A 19,031-nucleotide genomic window follows, 5' to 3' on the forward strand; every position below is an offset into this window, starting at 1 on the left:
GACGGATCCGTCCGTGCTCACAAGGACGTTGCAACTTTTGATGTCTCTGTGGATGACTTGGCGGCAATGAAGGAAATGCAGTCCTTGCAGGCACTGAGAGAGAAGAAGGAGGGAGGGAAAGTTAACGTGCAGGATCTGATTTCATCCCACCCGCAAGGAAAGAGCTCAACGGGATTGGCGGCTTTCTCAGGGAATTGTGAGCCAGGGCGAAACATCACGCTGCTGTCATCATGAAGAGCTTGCTGCTTCAACACTCTTGGAAGTTTTTTCTAGATTTCCAAGCAAAGGCACCTGGGCTCCCAAAAGTTCCACCGGCCTTGGGTAGGAAGCGCATCACCTTTGGCTGGGAGGCGGCACGGTAAAGAATTTTGGGGAAGCCTAGTGGCAGCAGAAGAGGAAGCTGCTGGTGACAGCAGCACCTTCGAGCTGTTCCAGAATGCATCGCCATCCAGGCTGCAATGCTATCCTTTGAAGCTGAGGACAGCTCTTTGCCCTTAGCTGGAAATTCTGCCACCCGCATGCTGCCTTCCAGTGGCAAGCAATGTAGGACAGACAGACAGGCTCCAGGCAAACATTCCCAGGCAAAGCTGAGAAGAGGAAGAAAGAGAAATTGAGCCAGTGAGCGAGCACCAAGGCCAGACAACAGACAGGATGGAAGAGTGCAAGAACAGAGCCTGAGGAGTGCGAGGGCACCGGCAGGCAGTACACTTCCCATGCTCTTTCTTCTCCTGTGTGGCATGAGAGCAGCAACAGCAGCAGCAGCAGCAAAAGAAGGGTGAGAGCAAGAAATCTCGGCTCTCCTTAAGCTCCAGCTGGCAAGCAGCATCCGGGCAGGCTTGGGCAAGCACAAGCGGGATCCCTCACCTCCCGACAGACAGCGCCTATCTGTCCTTCCTCCAGGTACACTGCCCTCAGCACATCAAACAAGGTGCCGCCGTCCATGAACTCCATGGCCAGCCAGAGCTCCGCATCCACCAGGTAGCTGAAAGAAGAAAACTACGGCATGGAGAAACAGAATGGGCACAGCCTCAGTCACCCCAGGGCCTGAGCCAGGTTTTTGCAGCTGCTCTCCAAGCTACGTGGGCCACAAGAGACTATTGAACAGCAGCTCCACCTCCTCCCACGCTCTGGAGACCAGCAGAGAAATCATCCCCAGCTCTGTTCTCTGCCAGTGACCAAAGGGCATCGTCTCTTTGCGCTTGCACCAGCTAAAGCTACATTGACACCAGAATATGCCAACCTGTCTAAGTAGGTAACGATATTGGGACTCCTGTTGTCCCTCATGGCCAGGATTTCATTGGCAGCCAGCTCCTCGGACATCTCCTCCTCGAGTGACATGATCTTGATTGCCACCTGCAATGACATTGGCCACCGGTACCTTGAGAAGACGCACCCTGCTCGAGATCACAAGGAGCACGGAGCGAGTGCTGGTGCAATGAGGCAGCACGCTGGGCCAAAGTGCCTTGTCACTAGACAGCAGAGCTTAGCAGAAGCACCAAAGGCCAGCCCAAATGCATTCTGCCCCCTGAGCCTAGACTGCATTTCAGAGGAACAGCCTCTGCTGCAGACATGGAGCTGCCACCCAAACCTCCAAGCAGAGCTCACAGCAGCGGGCAAAGCGCTCCGGAGCTGCAAAATGGCATGGGGCTGTTGGCACTTTACCTGTTGTCCGCTGCTGGTGTCAAGGGCTTTATAAACAGCTCCAAACCCCCTAGAAAGACAAAAGCAGCAGAAAGACACCTTTATCCCTTTGGCAGTGAAAGCAAGCCCAGGCAGCAGATCTCCCCAGGCTGCCTGGACGCCTTCCTCAGAAAAAATGCCTGGCTGCAGCATCTCTTCGGCCAACGGCACCTCAGCCCGTCAGCCCTCTGCCATGCGGCGCAGGCTGTCCGAGGGAACACTAAGGTGCAGCATGAAGACCAAGGGCCGCTGGAAATCTCCAAGGCGCACGCCCTGCCAGGTCATTTCACAACCTAAGGGGAACTCTCTCCTTGTGCGGGTGTGCATGCATGTGTGTGTCAAAAAAGGGAGAACAATTTGAGTCAGAAGACTGTCCTTGACAATCTGACCTTTCTTGGATGGCAAGGTGCTCTTTAAGGCCCGAAAGCTGCAGGGGCAGGGGTTTTCCCAGCTCCTGCTCCTCACTGCTGCAAGCAAGACACTGCCAGCATCAACTTGTCTTTGATGAGGCCTTTGGATTGCTCTGACCAAGCAGTCCGGGCAGGCCACACGAGGTCAAGCCAGAGCCTGACCATGATTGGGGCTTGCCTGACTTCACGCTTGATATTGCACCAGCCAAAGACCTGGTCCACACTTTTGTAAAATGAGCTGACGTCACGCTTACCCTCGCCTGAGTTCCTCAAATGCCGTGTATTTGCCTGTTGGCCGGCCCGGACTCACGATGCTCCCTGAAAGACAAAAGCAGTGCAGGGTGCTCACTGGCACACAGAGCCGCCGCTGCCCGGAGCGTCCCAAAGGCAGCCCCACTGCCCGCAGCTCTGGGCCCTTTGCGGTCCCTCGGCTTCCAGCTGCTGAGACCAGCAAGTGGGAGGGCCATCTTCTCCACCTTTCATCAGGTGGCCTTTCCAAGAAGGCCTTGATTTCTTTCAAGAGCAGCATCCCATGCGATAAGCCAAAATGATGAGCCCTTAAGAAGGGGGCCCTAAGAGGTAACCCAGGGCCTTTGCAGCCTCCTCACTCACACCCACCATCACTGGCAGGTCCACTGCCAGGGGCACAAAGTGTCTGGGCCACAGGAGGAGTAAGAACCGGAGCCAGAAAACAGCTGGCGCCAGACAGCTGCCTGGGCAATAGTCACTTGCTAGGTGCCAGCCTTCTGCTCAAGCAGAAACAATCTCTGCTTTTGTCTTTGGCCCACAAGGCAGCCCAGGCAGGGCCAAGCCAGGCCCAGCCGCCCTCACAGGCAGCAGGGACTCCCTGAGCGCTGCCGCGCTGCCTCAGAGCACAACAACACCTTCTGCAGAGAGGCCTAAGTGCCTCTGAGACCGAGGGGCAGCATCTGGCGCAGCCTACACCCAGACACGCGCACAACACCCTGCTCTGGCAGACAAGAAATGCACCGGACGTACTCAGTGTCTTCAGGCCCTCCCTCATCTCGGGCTGCTGGGCTGCGCTGCTGCAGGAAGTGCCGGCAGCGGGGGTTGAGCTGGCTGCTGCAGGCCACGCTGCTCCGGCGGCACCAGGCTGAATGGCAGAGCCTGTCTTGCGCTGGGACAAGAAAGGATTGCCCGTCAGAAGGGTGGCTGGCACACATGCCCCCCCTAAGCGCACGGCAAAAGCAAGGCCTTGGGAAGGTGCTGCCAGCCACGGCCAGGCCTCTCCAGCTGGGGCAGTTCCCATGTCCCCTTCTCAAAGGCACCTTCGGGAGAAGCCCAAAGGCTACTGGCATCCAGCCCCTCCCGACCACCTCCATGCTCCACGTCTTCAGCTGTTCTGCAAGACACTGGCAAGGTATCGATGGGGCTGCCAAGATCCACAACCAAAACACCCAATCCATAGAGCCCTATGCTACAAGGTCCCCTTAGCCAAAATGCAAAGCCCCTTCCTTGTACAAATCATCTAACCGTGACCCACCATCCTCTTTAATTGGAGCTGTCAAATCTTTCAGCTTTTGTATGCTTTTGTGGGTGGATTCAGAGTGATCAGACAGGTTCATACAACACAATCCTTCTAATTCCTCACAACCGTGTCCTTGTGCCAGTAAAAGAAAATCAATTTCTGCTCTGTTCTGTATGGTTGCATGTCTGACACCGCTAACATCAGTCATCATGTCACTAATTGCAATGGACGTAGCTCTGTCTTCTTTCTTCAGCCAACAGCCCAATCACTATAATGGTTTCAATGCCTCACCCGAGGTAAGTGGATGCAGAAATAAATTTGATATCACTCATTTTGCAGGGCCCTAGGGTCTCAAATTGGTATTACATTTTTCTTTGTAATGATGGGCAAATCTTTTTTCTCTGTTTTTTCTCTTGATGGCTTTTTTAATGATAAATTCTGTCACAGTGAGTTGTCTGATGCTACATGGGCCACCTTTAATCTTTGAGGAATTCCCTGCTACACTCTATCTCCACAAATGAGCCAATATTCTGTTACTAATTGTCGTGGGGACTCATCTGGGTCATCTACTTGTCAGCAGCTTCATCCTTAGGGCACACTGGGGTAGTACAATTGCACCACAAACTTGAGTATCTGTCCACAGGATGATGGGGAGTAACATTTAACTGTGGATCTCCCTGGTACTGAAACACAGTAGAAAATTCCATTAGAAATGAACCAAGAATTCCAATTCTTGAGGTTCAGAAGATTCTCTAAGAAGATCAGGGGCCCAATGATGCCAGCTGGTTATGGGATTGGTCTCGTTGGAAGCCTCACACCAATATTTGTCACGACTGGGTATTGGCCATTCCTTGGCTGGCACTGGCACACTAACCAAACAGGTCACAAAGGGTTTGTCTGGGCTCGAATTGGTCAAACATGTGGTGTCTTAGCCTGCTGACTACGCTAAAGCAAGGTAAACATTCATTTTTGGTTGATCTACAGGCATATATGCACTACAAAAGCAAGCAAGCAAAACCAACAAGCGCCAGTATATCATTTGATCAAGCTCCAAGTTCCTGTTCAGCTGCTTTTTGGCAAAAGCTTCCCCATCTATTTCAGTTCTCAAGCAAATCTTGTAGCACTTGTTAAGGGACTGGCCAATTATAGAGCACTAAACTGTACCTCTAACCTTCAATTTTTACAAATTTGGATATCTTAAAATTCTTTTGAACACAATAGACACCACGCTTTTGCTGAAAGAGCTCTATGATACAAACAATTTTCACAGTCCAAAAATCAACAATCAAACTCAAGATTTGTAGCTTTCACAGGTTGAACAGGGAATGTCTGGCATGAACCGTAGTTTCTTTGTGCGGCTCATGTCTGCGTGCTCATTTCCCTGCTGGTGGAAATGTCGGTGCGCTCTTGTGTATGAGACGGTTTCACGTCCTTCGGGGGGACCCACTTAGGTCTGGCACCTGTGCAAATAAATACAAGCATACCGTTTGCCCCAAGTGATTAGTGCAAATGGTCCTTCAATTTGTCCTAACTCAAGGTTTCTGATCAAAATTGAAGGATTTTCTTTCAATTTTGCTTGTGTGCTGTTGGAAAAGTGCCTAAAAATTGGAGGATTAGGTCCTGCAAATGAGCTATTCAAAACATAAAGACATCTAAAGCTTTGCTCAACCTCATCTGGGGTGTTGCTTGGGCCACTCCCCATTTTGTTGATCTAGAATGTGTTTTAGAGTGTGGTGTGTCCTTTCAACAACTGCCTGACCTGGGTAGGAATGGGGAATTCCAAAAGTGTGGCAAACAACCCAGTCCATCAAAAACGTGGCCAATTTTTGAGCTGTGTATGTGGGGCCATTTGTCGGTTTTTACCTCGTGGGGGATCAGTCTGGCGAGCTCTGGACCACAGTGACACTGTCAAGGACAAAAGCAAAAGACGAGAGGTGCTCTTTCTTCTCGGGACCAAAGTCCCACTGCTTTAATGAAGAACAACTCCAGAAGAGAAAGAGAGCATCCAGGAGAGGAAAGAGGATGTCCTGGAGAGGAAACAGAGCATCCACCTCATGGCAGGAGATTTTAAATCCTGGTGGAGGGGGAGCAGTAGAAAGGAACTACCATAGTGCAACATGTTAAATCACCACACTGTAGTTTTCTGCATAAATTGGTGCACTTGATGCAAACAAAATCCTAAAATCTCCCCAAACACAACCGTACAGTCCAAAATGACCACAATGAGGGAGAAAAACTACTCAACCCCCCTGTATACCCAAGCACCAGGTGTCACAGGGAGTACTAACCCCTGCAATTACAAAGTCCACACACACAAGCTCACCAGGAAAGGAGTATCTCTATGAGGGGACAGAGTGCTTGCTTTTCTCAACACAACACACACCATAAATCACAACAGCATCCACTCACATTATCTTCCTCAAACATTCACACACTGAAAACACAACCACAATTACAGCACACAGGAAAAATTACAGCAATAAACCAGGATTTGCTCAATTCACCCCTAGAATTGCTAGCAGGTCCTTATTGACACAGCAAATCCTTTCTGCCGGCAGCCAGACCCAAACCCAAACTGTACAGGCGTACATTGTGCACAGGACATCTCTGTGTGACTTATGAACCACCCTTCCCCTGCGTACACCTTACGGGTTACTTTATACAGAGTTAAACATTCCCTTTCTCCACAGTCCCAGCAGTCTTGTCTGTCCCCCACGAGGAACAGCCGAGAGAGGAGGTGCCTCCAGGAAAGGAATGTCCTGGCAGCGCCCAGAGACATCCACAGCACGGTTATTCTCGCTGGAGCAGAGAAGCCTTCCTGCCACGGTCACCAAATGAAGTGTGGAATAGAACTCACCACATTTAAAGTTAGAAGGTGGTGTGTTTATTACAGCAACAGGCACACGAGGAGTTGTCTCCTAAAGACGTGTGAAGAATCGCTGTCTCTCTGCTTTTCTAAAATGTCTTACATATCCATATAATTCCCAAAAAAACTAACACACATTCATTAGGTAACACTGCCTACCCCCCTTTGTATTAAAATGTATTATAATTGAGTCCAAAGTTCCTTTGCTTTCTGCAGTCTTTCACTTCAAATGGGTTGGTGGGTTTTAAAGTGGGGAATGGTCTCCTTCTGATGAAGACCAAGACGTCTTCCTCAATTTGACCTCTTTACTTATGACCTGTTGGCAGGCTTTCGCACCCCTTGGCTATAGCTGAAGTTTCGGGGCCCAGGTACAGGCTACCTGCCCAGGTGCAGGTCCTCTTCTTTGTCACAAAGAAATCTGCATCCCATCCTGCTTCTTTAAACATAGTAAAGACAGGCAAGTGATATATTACCCTTGCCTTAACTACGTTACCTGCAAAACATTAATTATCCCCTTTTGTTTCTACTCTTCTTGCTATATTCTTTCCCCCTAACTAAATCTTGCTAAAATTTTAACTCTCCCAGTTCTTTCAAATCCTTGATTCATTGGCCTCATCTCAACCGCCAGCCATGTGTGAGCCAATGCAGTAACTGGGAAATTCCACTCCTGAGCAGGAGATACAAGGCCTGGTTCTGAGCTGGAAGGGTGAGAAGGATGAGATGCACAGCGTTTTCATCCAGGGGATGTCCTGAAAGTGCACTGCCCACCTGCCCCTGCTGCAGACAACCACGCTCCACCTCCTTCTACTGCTCAGTGTTTTTTGAGGAATCCAGGGGTTGGTATGTATTATTTGCTACTGCAACTAATAGAATGAATTTGCTTTGCAAGTCCCGTTTTGTCCTGGGTTATTTTGTGCAGGGGTCTTCTCCTGAGCCTTGACAAAAACCAGAATGGACCTACAGGACACTCCTATTCTCATGTCAGTAAATTCAGAGAAGTGATTTAAGTATCAATAATTCAATAAGTATCAGTCAGTAAATCAAACAATTTGGGGGAATATTTAGCCTGTGAGTCTCAGCAAAGTATTGAATACGTCTTAGAACCATGGATACAAACTAGTAAGTGAGATTGCTGGGTGTGCATGTATTAGGGAAGTGATTCCCCATACACCCTGTGCTGAAATCAAGTATTGCCTCTCTTCTAACCCTGAGCTGGCAGCAGGGATTGGGCCCTGCTTGGTAACGTTCATTTGGAAGACTTCTGTTGAGCAGGTAAGAATGGTCCAAATGAAATCTTTTCTAGCTTTTTCCCTCTGGCTTACCTGTTTGAGGGTTAAAATTCAGTGCTGCAGGTGTCCTGGGTGTGTGCAGAGCAGAGCAGCCCCAGAAACCCCTTGGGCTGCCCACAAGTTGTCATGCCTTGTTCCCAGGTGTGCCCAGCTGTGGCAGGAGAAGGAGCCCGCAGCGCAGTGGGCACCGTGCCCTGCCCAGCCGGGGCTCTCTGGCACAGAGCAGCAGCAGCGCCAGCACCGTTCAACCCGCTCCTGCCTTGGCTTCCCCTGGGACACAGAAGCCTCTGGAAATCAGCACTGCCAGTGGCATTCCCAGCTTGGAGCAGCTGCTGCTGGCGGGCAGATGCTGCCAGTTGGACTGCTCCCAAAGGGGAAGAAAGGCAGAGATGTACATGCCCTGGAGCCCTGGGCATGTCTAATAAAGGTGCAAATATGTGGGCAGATTTGTTAGGAAGCATTTCAGCTGTGATGCCAACAGTGCCTTCGCTCCTTTTTCTGTGTGTTCTAGACAAGTAATGCAATGGTTGGCTCTGACAATTAAGTAGTAGATGTTATGTGGATGTTCAAATTTGTACTGATGAATTTGTAATATATCCTCCCACAGTCGTCTTTCTAGTCCCCCTTGTAATCGCCTTGGTAGTCAGGGCATTTGGGGAGGGCTGGCTTGTGACCAGCAGGCAGTGTGTAACAACACCTGACCTCCAGTCAAGATGCAAGAAAGTAATCTCCACTAATGGACTGCAGAGAAAGAGTTGACTGGCAAAACTTTTGGAGGGGCTAAGGGTATAATAGGCAGAGCATCCTTTTTGTAGATGAGCACATGGCTGATAGTCATGGAGACTCTCAATGCTGCAATTTTTCCTTATTCATTCCTTTGTTATTGTGTAATATACCTTTAAAATGTTAAAAACGAGAGCAATTTCTCACATGTGCAATGCTGTGGGCCATTCTCTTGATCTGGGTTCCTTTGCTTGTGTCCCAACTGAGTACTCAGTGCTTGGAATTCCTGTTGGACCCCCTGAACAACAGGGTTTGGCCCATGAGGGGAATTTGTGCTGCTTTGTGACAGAGGAGAACTTCCCAGGCTATTTTGTGTTTGATGTAGGAAAGGTTGGGTATTGCTTTGCATAAACTCACAGACAACACAGAGCTGTCCCTTTGTGATGTCAAGGCATGATTGCCACATTGTCATAGTGACATCAGAAGGCTGCCTTGGTGCAGGGAAGGCCTGAGTGTCAGAGCAGCCCTAACGTTTGCTGAGATCAGGAGATCCCTCCTGGTCGTAGCATTTGTCAGTAGGCAGCTGCCCACTGACAAGAGGCTTGAATTTTTAGTTTTTAAAGAAATTGCAGAAATGCCAATAATTAACCATCTGGCCACTGCAGCTTTTGCTGCATATGGCGTTACATATTCCATCTATTATTTTATGAATTTCGCACGTAAGTAGAGGTTTCTCTTCTGCTTAGGTTAGGGTGTATCCTAACCTGGCTTTTGTATGTCTTCCTGCTCGCTCTTAGTGACTGGGTGTCTGATTTTGAAAGAGAAAGAGCATTAGGATGCCACTGGTTTGGTAAAGCTTCTGTCAAGTCGTTCAGCTAAAAAGGGGGTGTCTGTAGCCACAGGGGCAGCATTTGCAAGGGAACATGCAGGGCTTCAATTGCCTCGAGGTGGGGAGTTTGTGGCAGCAGAGTCTGTCATTTCCTCAGTTTGCTGGGACAAGCAGGACACCTTTGAAAATGTAGACTGACAGACCATCTTGGAAGGCCTTCTTGAAACTCTGCAATTGTTCCCAGAATTCAGGGAAAGCTTCTTTCTTTCAACAGTTTGTCTTGAAAGGATCTGACTGTCTAACTTGACCCTTTACTGAGTGCTAAGATCTTCCCTTTGCAATGAAATGCAAACTCCAAAGCAGTGAAGGTCTGCTCCAGAACCCTGGAGCTGCTGCTCTGCTGTTTCACAACAGAACTGCCAGAGCTCAGGGGGATTTTGGGGGAGCTTTACTGGGCAAGCATTTCCAGCAAGTAAATGAGAATTGGTGCATTCAACTGATTTTTTTAAAAAGTACCTCAAGGAGAGGATTTTAGAAGCTATTTATGTATTTAGTAGAAGAGGAACATTGAGTGTTAAAGAAAAATCTGCATTTTCTTGGTCATGTTTGTAGTCATTTACTGGCAAAACAGGCCAAAGTGCAGGCACAACCAAGAATATTGACCTGACCTCTTGCTGGCTATGTGAATAAAATATGTCTCCTGGAGGGATGCTGCAAAATGGGAAATCATCTCTGTTTGGGTTGACTTGTTCTGTGGAATTCAGCAGCCCAGGATGTTTTCTAAACGTATCTGGTTCATTTTCCCTGCCCACTGCAGGTCACCTGAGGCATGTGTTCAGCGGTGCTGATCATGAGGTGAGTGAGAAAGGCACATTTCATGTTCCTGGTGTTTAAGCACTGTAGAGGAAGCTGTGAGCTGGGACAGAGACAGTACAATATAGAAGGTGAGCTAGGAAGGCTGAAAGAAAATCCATTTTAATACCGGCAGGAAAAAACTAAAAAGCATAAGTGGTAATTTATTATTTCCATCTCAGAACTTTAAGGAACTACAAATCCAGTTTTGTAGAGAGAAGGCTGAGTCCGACAGCATATAGGGTGGAGTGTTTAACAAGGAGAAAATTCCTGTACAGTTGAAGTTCACCATTGAAATTCAGTCAGAGTACCTCAGGAATGTATTCCTACAAAATCTTATAATATCTACATATCTATCTACATATAAAAGATGTGGATGCAGAAGAGAAAGGCCATCTTGCAATGGTGCCTGCTGTATCTGAAGGGAAATGGGCAACTTGTGGCTGGGGAGCAGCGTGGGCCAAAAGGACGCAGGGCTGGCGGCCTTGAGCAGCTGAAGATGAGGCAGCGTGTGGCCACGGGGCCAAGAAGGCCAAGGGCATGGTGGCCTGTGTCAGCAGCAGCGGGGCAGCAGGAGCGGGGCAGTGAGCGTGGCCCTGTGCTGGGCAGCGCTGCGGCCACAGCTGGAGTGCTGTGTGCACTTGTGGGCCCTGGGAAGCAGAGAGTCATGGAGGGGCTGCAGCGTGTGCACAGAAGGACAGGGGAGCTGGGCAAGGGGGTGCAGCACAAGGCCAGGGAGGAGGTGCTGAGGGAGCTTTAGCCTGGACAATGGGAGCCACTTGAGGCACCTTCAGGCAGACTTCCATCAATCCCTGCATGACGGTGCTCAGCACAAGGGCTGTTTCAGTGCCAAACATCTCCTCACTGCATCCAAGGGCTTTAGACACTTGAGCGGGTGACACTTCCATCTTATATTTTGTAGCTTTCTAAGGAGGACAAGTCCTGTTCCTTTTCTTTTTTTCCAGCAAGATAGTAGGCTTCTGCAGAACTGTTTTCTGAGCCTTGAAATACTGAAAATCATTCTGAACCCTTTCTGGGTTTCTATGTCGTGTGGAGCAGGAGCAAAGAGTCATGCTGGCTCTTTCCTAGTTTTCCCTTTCAGAGCTTTCAAGAACTGAAAGCTCCCTTTTGCAGAGAGAAGATTGCTTAGAATTAGCAGCCAAGGAGTTATATTGAATTGATAGCCTTATACTGTTCTGTTGAACGTGCCCATTTCAATCTGGTTGGAGTGACTTCGAATGAGATTGTTACAAATTTTATGAGTTGTCTTTAGGAGATTTGTCTGGGGATTTTAGCAGGTATGAGGTTATAAGCGTTAGGTAACAGCCTGTCCCTATGATTCTCTCTTGCTACAGGTGGCAAGAGGAAGAGCCATTTTTCCCCTGGCTCTCTCTGCTATTGCTGAAGAAGCCAGAGAGGAGGAAAATGAGGAAGACGACCACCAACTCTGTCTAGCCGTAGTCACACCACAGCCTGCTCATATTTTTAAGAGAGTAAGTTCCTGTTGTGGGGGGTGCTGTCTTTAGTGCAAGGCAGAGGTGCAAGTTTCTGAGAAGCCAGCACTTGCTGTGTCTGGCCAAGGATGCTGAGTGCTGGAGTCCTGCAGGACGTGGCCTTTTCCTGCAGGCAGTGACAGCTAGAAATTGGTCTTTGACCTGTCTTGTTGGGGCAGTTCAGAGCTGGGGGCTCCAGCGGAGCTTCTGGCTTCTTGGCTCCGGGAAGCTCCATCTCTGGGCGTGCGCAGAGTTAGGGCCAAGAGCACATGTGGTACTGCTGGAGGACAAAAGTCTTTGTTGGTTTGTTTTCCCTTTTGGAAAGGTGTCTTTGGCTTGTGGAAATCTTCTGCAGTTTTCTTGAGTTGTTCTTCACTTGTTGAGTTACTGTTGGCCCAACGGCCTTTTGGCTTTTGAGAAGGTGCAAACAAAAGAAAGGGCAAGTTTCTCCTGATCTGTTTTGTGCCTAAGTCTGCGACTTGGGCAAGTGCCTTGGATCCTAGAGTGGGGGTGAAGCTGCAAGTCCTTGAGTGCTGTCTTGTGTTGCTTGGAAGAGGGAGACCATCTTGCAATGGTACTTGCTGTATCAGAGGATAAAATGGCACCTTTGTGGCTGGGGAGCTGCGTGGGCCAAAAGGACGCAGGGCTGGCGGCCTTGAGCAGCTGAAGATGAGGCCGCGTGTGGCCAGGGGGCCAAGAAGGTCAAGGGCATGGTGGCCTGTGTCAGCAGCAGCGGGGCAGCAGGAGCGGGGCAGTGAGCGTGGCCCTGTGCTGGGCAGCGCCGCGGCCACAGCTGGAGTGCTGTGTGCACTTGTGGGCCCTGGGAAGCAGAGAGTCATGGAGGGGCTGCAGCGTGTGCACAGAAGGACAGGGGAGCTGGGCAAGGGGGTGCAGCACAAGGCCAGGGAGGAGGTGCTGAGGGAGCTTTAGCCTGGACAGTGGAGCCTTGTGCATGACCTTCAAGGAGACTTCCATCGATCCATACATTACAGTGCTCAGCACAAGGGCTGTTTCCCTGCAAAATATGCCCTCTTTTATCCCTGTGCTTTGGACACTGGAGTGGCTGACACTTCTGTCTTGTAGTTTACAGGTTTCCAAGGAGGACAAGTCCTGTTCCTTTTCTTGTTTTTCCAGCAAGCAAAGATGCTTCTGCACAATCTTTTCTGTTCTTATCAAGGCATTCCACACCCTTTTTGTATATTGATTGAGATGGATCTTTTGTGTTTCCTGGCCTTCTTTCATGGCCTTAATGATCACTTTTAGTTTAATAATGCCTATGACTTTCTACAGCCCCAGGAATCAGCGTCTGTTATGTTTGGGAATTGAGCAGGAGATCAATGGCCTTGCATTCCAGCTGCCCCTTAGAGATCACAGGAGCTGGGAGGGGCTGAGCTGGACTTCTAATTCCAGCTACTTTAGCACCATCTTTGTGGTCATGTCCAAGAGAAGTTGCCCAAGCAGAGATGCACAAAGAGAGAAGCTCCCAATGCAATGATCTGGAGGGGGGGGGGGGGGGGGGGGCTCTGATCCCTTTGCATAAGAACCTGCACACTCCAGATTTCCCAAGAGTGTGGGTTTTTGAGCAACAGGAGAGAAATCCCAGAATTGCTGCTGGTCGGGACACTGGCTACCAAGTTTTGATGTGTGTAGCAACAGAGAGAACAGTAAAGAGAGATTATAGTAGTGAGATCTATCTGTCTATCTTCCTACCTATCTATCTATGTAACATTTACATAATTGAATCTTCCTGGCTCTGGTCCAAAGCAGTTGGATGTGCAAAGGTCGCCTAAAGCATTTCTCTCAGGAGAGGATTAGAGACATGTTTCCTTAACTGATTTTGAGCAGGCAGCGATGCTTCCCTCTCCAGATATGGTGGTTTTTTCCCCTCAGAGTTGTCTTCCTCCTCTGGCTTCTAATGCCCTGAAGTCCTCAGTTAATTCTTTAAATTTCCACCTGTCCTAGAGAGGTGGAACAATTCAATGTTTAGGTAGTGTTTGGTGACTCTGGTCATACATGCCATGCATTACATGACACATGGTTTCCCTCACTGGCATCCCCAGGGCTGTGTAAGTGCATTCATTAAGGGGGCCTTAGGAGAGTCTCTGTTACTGCTGGTCAGAATTCTCAGTTGACAAAAGAGCGAGAAGAAACACCTTGGTCCTCCTCCATATACTGAGGTGCCCATAGATGCTCTGTGACCTCCATCAGAGATCTCTGCACACATCCTCATTTCCTGAATGACCAGGTTTTCTAACAAGAGTGTGAATGTCAAAAAGGCAAGAATGCTGCTGCAGGCCTGAAGAGAACTCCAGAAGGGCTGAGCTCACCCAGGAAGCCACCTGCAGAGCCAGGCAGGAGCTGTGGGACAGGAGTCAGTCACTACTGAAAGACAAACAGGACATGGCAGAAGCAGAGGGAGGCCCTCACCAGACCCTTGAGAAATGCCACACCTTCCCTGTCAGCTGCCTGAGAGGCTGTTGGAGCTTCATTTCTAGATGGCCCCTGATTGTAGGGCTAGGTCCACTTTGGAATCTGTGCCTCCCCTCAAACAGAGAATGACCCAGCAGAGCAGCAGCACAGTGCTTTGGGAACGTGTGAGCCCAGCAGTCTTTGAGTCTTGGCCCACAAATGTCATATGGAAAGTTGAAACCCATCTTCTCCTGCTTTCTGTGCAGGTGCTTCCAGAGGGAGAGCAGGAGCAGACTGCTTCATCAGAGATGCCATGCCAGACTCAGGGAGAGCCGTTCCCAGCCCGAGAGCAGGAAGAGCAGCTCAGGCAGCAGGTGGAAGAGGCACAGGAGAATGGCCAGGTAAGCCTGACTGGCCAGGTGACAGAAGAAAGGGCAGGAAGAGGGGCATAAACCAGAGCTCTTGGGACTGAGGAGGCCAGGAATCCCACAGGCACTGGAAGCACAGAGCCTTGGAATCTGCAGAGATCAGCCCTGGGACAGGAGGGTTACATTGGAAGCAGATGTGGGGAGGGAAGCAGAAAGAAGTGGCTGCATAAATGTGATTTTGAGGCTGCAAGAGGAAAAAGCTGAGCCTGATGGCAGCTCCCAGTCACTTGCTCTGCATTTGTGTGCACAGAACATCAAGGCAGAGCCACAAGCAGAGCTGCCCCAAGCTCAGAGTGCCATCATGACAGTGAAGAGGAGGAACAAGGAAGACATGGGAAGAATTCAAGAGGAGAATCTCCATCAGCAGAGGGGCGATCAACAAAACCAGGTGAATGAAAGAGTGGCAGCCACTCCACTCATGAAATGCCCTCTCCCTTCTTGTTTACAGTCTATCAAGGGACACGTGCAGGCAGAGCTGCAGGACTCTGAGGCTACCAACAAGGCAAGAGAGAAGAGGCTGGAGGAAGAAATGAAAAGCGTCAGAGAGAAACTTAATTGCCTCCCTCAGGCTCGAGAAGACCAAGTGAGTAAAAGAGGGATGCAGTCACTGCAGTCACCAAACTGGTGGTTTCTGCCCTTCTTGCCTTTGACACTGCAGAGCAGCAAGGAGTGGGGCCATGCCTCTGAGTGCCATCCTGCTGTAGTGGGTATCACAGTCACTCTGAAGGACATTTCCTGTTGTGCGGAGTCTTAACTGCTGCCCTGGACAATGAAACTTGTCCTTTGGCCCTTTGGCCAGCAGTCATCCAAATTGATTCCTGCTGGCCTGTTCCTGCTCTCCCCTTCTTTCTTGAGGTGTTTTTACAGTAGAACGTGGTGATCCAGATGGAGGATTGAAACAAGCTGTCTGTATCCCTTGTCAATCTGTTCTTTGCCTTTCCTCACAGTCAATGACTCCTTGCTGACAGGGACAAGCTGTAGTGTCTGACTGCTTTGTTCTGTTTCATTTGAGGTGCAAGTGCTGACATCTCACCAGGCAGCCTGTGAAGACTTCCAGCGAATATCTGGCAATGAAGGACCCCAAGTCAGGAGTGAGGCACAGGAACAGTGCCCACCAGAAGTGCTCCAGGTCCAGCACATCATGGGCTCTGAACCTGCTGTCGCAGCAGCATCACCTCGAGGAAGCTCTTCTCTCAAACCAGGGAACTCGAGCTCGGGCAGTTCCTTAAACTCTCCAAAACAGCAGACCGAGGAGAAGTACCTGGAGATGCTGGGTATGTCTGGGGTGTTGCTTGTCTGAGGGACAGTGTGTTGTGTGCAGGTGTCAGCAGAGCTGTACCAAATGCTCCTCCTGAGTTGAGTGTCACAGGGCCATTTCGGACTCCCCAGAGGAAGTGCTGGCATTGCTCCGAGGCAGCGAGAGAGCGCTCTGGGTGTTCCTGTTGCCTCTGAGGGCACCTTGGACTGGCTTGGGTTTGCCTGAGCTTCCCTCTCTGCTAAAGGCTGAAGCAGGGATTGTTCTTGGATCAGCAGAAGCCTGTGACCTTGCAAATGATCTAGGCGAGTCCTGTGTGCTCATGGCCAAACTGCACAGAATTTTCAGCTTCCTAAATTCTCCTTAGACTCCTGACTTCCAACCAGTCATCAGAGCAAAACAACTTCACAGAAATGGATTGGCTTTGGAGTTTTGTCTTTTTGGTTGGGGATTTTTTTGGGGGGGGGGTGTTTTTGTGTTTAATTTTTGTAGGGGCCTTTTGTTTTTTGTTTCTGTGGGGTTTATTTGTTGTGTTTTAGGGTTTTTTTGTTTTGATGGTTTATGGGGCTTTTTTGGTGGAGTTGGTTTTTCTCCAGCCTGAAAGAGCCCTTCTGTCCCCAATCTTACTGATGGCATTTTTATGACTGTTACTGTTACCACTGATTTTGTGTTGCTGCAGTTTATTTTCATGAGAATGCTATCTTTTTGTCAATATGATCTACTTTGAAAGAACATTAGGTTACATGACAAATTGAGAGCAGGAAGTGTTTTCCATGTGCCCCCAAAGAAAAACTCAACACTTTTCTAACAACTTTTATTTAATCTTCTAGTTTTATGCTTATCAAGATGTGTCCAAGAGACACATCCAAGTGGCATGATCAGATAAAACTTTACTGCAGGCACTTCTCAGGAGAGAGCCTCCAGCCCATCCATGGTATATTCCTCAGATCCATGGCACTTTTCCATACCTGATTCCCACTCTTTCCCATGACTGTTAGAATCCTAGCCATTGGCCCAAGCCCTGCTCAGATCAGTCTCTAGGAAAACACATCAAGCCCTTTGTGATTCTGCAGCACAACCCAATGAATCTGCCTCTTGCCCGTAACAGCTGCCAGTGCTGTGCTCTCAGATAAGACCTGGTGGGGCTGAGACCAGAGCCCAGGGGATTCTGTGTCTACCATCACCTGTTGGGACAAAAAGGGCACTGATCCGCACCTTGGTGTGGCTGATCTCAAGGCCCATCCTCTTGTGTCCTGAATGGGGGCAACAGCTTGTACAGGGCTCAGGCTGACTGTGGCTTCTTCCCACTGCTTGTCAGTGCTCATGCTTGGGCTTTGCCAGCCTTGTTGTGCTAGCTGCCCTGTCCCTGAGGGCTGGAGGGGACTGCAGAGGCTGGAGCCTTCCCTAGCTGGGAGAGGGGCATCTTGGAGCTCAGCCTGCTCATAAAGAGGTCAGGGTCCTGATGCTGAAAGCCCCATTGGGATTGGTTATAGTTTGAGCTGCCCTGGTTTGGCAAACTGCTGAAAGGTGGGGAAGATGTCTTTCTCTCCTGGAATTGCATCTCCCCGTGCTTTGTTTCCTGTCAAGAGAACTCTTCAAGGGACTGTACAAAATCAGTCTCTGTGCCAGCCATCTGCACTGCACGGCTGCCTGTCCTGTTGCTGTTCTGGTTGTTGTTACCGAGCTGACCACAAAGGGCTGAGAGCCCCAGTGGGGCTGCCTTTTGTATCTCCTGGAAGCTGGGATCTCTGCTTTAAAGTCAGCTAATGCATTTTATTTCCCTCAGGGAGAATGGTGAACCAGATACATCCCATGATAAAATACACCGAACTGGGGCATATTGGCAGCGGGTGAGTCCAACCACAGTCACTTCTACTGAACCACAGGCCAGGTGTTTTGCTGGTGGAATATCTATCCAGTGTGAAGTCCGGCCAGCTGCAAAGATGTTCACACACTGGGGACAGATTGTCCCATCTATCAGTGCTGCTCAGAATTTCTGAGTGGGCTCAGAAGGCATCGTCAGAGATACTTCCATGCTGCCAAGGTCTTGCCTGCATCAAGGAACAGGACCTGGAAGATCTCCTTGTCTCTCAAGTGTGGGATAGCTCTGTGTTAATTTCTTTAGCATTTTTTGTATGTCTCAAAATCATACTGGCACACTAATGAAAAGAGAAGAATCTTGCTTGCCTGAAAGAGCAACCTACCCGATCAAAGCTTTAAGATAACAGTTCCCAGGAACATTTATTTCCCCTGGTTTGCAGAAGGAAATACTCTGTGGTCAGGATAGGAACCACACAGTTTAGAAAGTGAAACCCAAGACAAAAGAAGAATCTCTCTTTAGAAGTTGAACCCCAACGCTTCAGGAACAAGTCCAGTGCCCATGCACTTGAGAGGAAAATGCATCATCTGCTTTCTGGCAGAGCCCTCCTGCATCCTGCAGGCTTTAGGCATTTACAGCACACATCTCCTGTGTGGGCTGGCTTTCACTGCAAGATCTAAATGGCTTCTCATTTCTCTTCTTCTTTTTTGTTTCTAGGGGTTTTGGAGATGTGGTCAGAGCACTCAACAATGCCACAGGGAGAGAGGTAAATGTCAACAGCCCCTGCAGACTCTGCTGCTCTTGAGGGGCTTTCCCCTCTGGTGCGGGCTGTGGCTGGAGCTTTGGGTAGAGTTGTGCTGAAAAGGGACAAGAAGCACAAACTGGTTCCTGCCTGCAAAATACATTTGGGACTTTGTCCTCCTCAGCTGCCAGAAGGAAGGCACGGAGGGCAGCGATTCCTTTCAGAGAAGGACGTGCTCACTCGCTCTCCATTGCTAAAACAGAGGTGGTGCCTTAGAGCACCTCACTGCTCTTTGGGGCTACAGCTTCAGAGTCCTGAATTCTCCTTTCTGACTGTCAGCAAATCCATCTGAAAGTTACTGGCAGTTCCTTAGCCACCTGCAGTGCTGCACTTGGGAACTGCACGTAGGGAGAGATCTGCAAGGTGCCCTAAAAGCCCTAAGCCCTGCCCATAGCCCAAGATGTATCCACACAGTAATAAGGCATGCATTACTTCTGAATCCCAAACAAAGCAGCAGAGAGTGTGGTTAGAGGTTTGTCGGTGATAGCTGAGACATCACTGTTACCAAGTGGACAAGGCAAAATGCCAGCGGCCCCACGTATCCTCTAACTGGCCCCCAACGGAGCAGAGAAATGGGCTGTTGGAAATGTCAGTTCCTAATTACTGCAGTGCCGAATCACAAGGCAGTTCGGCACAGCTCAGCTGTGTCATTGCAAAATCACTCTCTCCATGTGTGTTGTAGTCTCG

The sequence above is a fragment of the Melozone crissalis genome, unplaced genomic scaffold, assembly GCF_028551555.1.
Source record: "Melozone crissalis strain CALT ecotype California unplaced genomic scaffold, PUWL_Pcris_2 ptg000036l_1, whole genome shotgun sequence".
Lineage (NCBI taxonomy): Eukaryota > Metazoa > Chordata > Aves > Passeriformes > Passerellidae > Melozone > Melozone crissalis.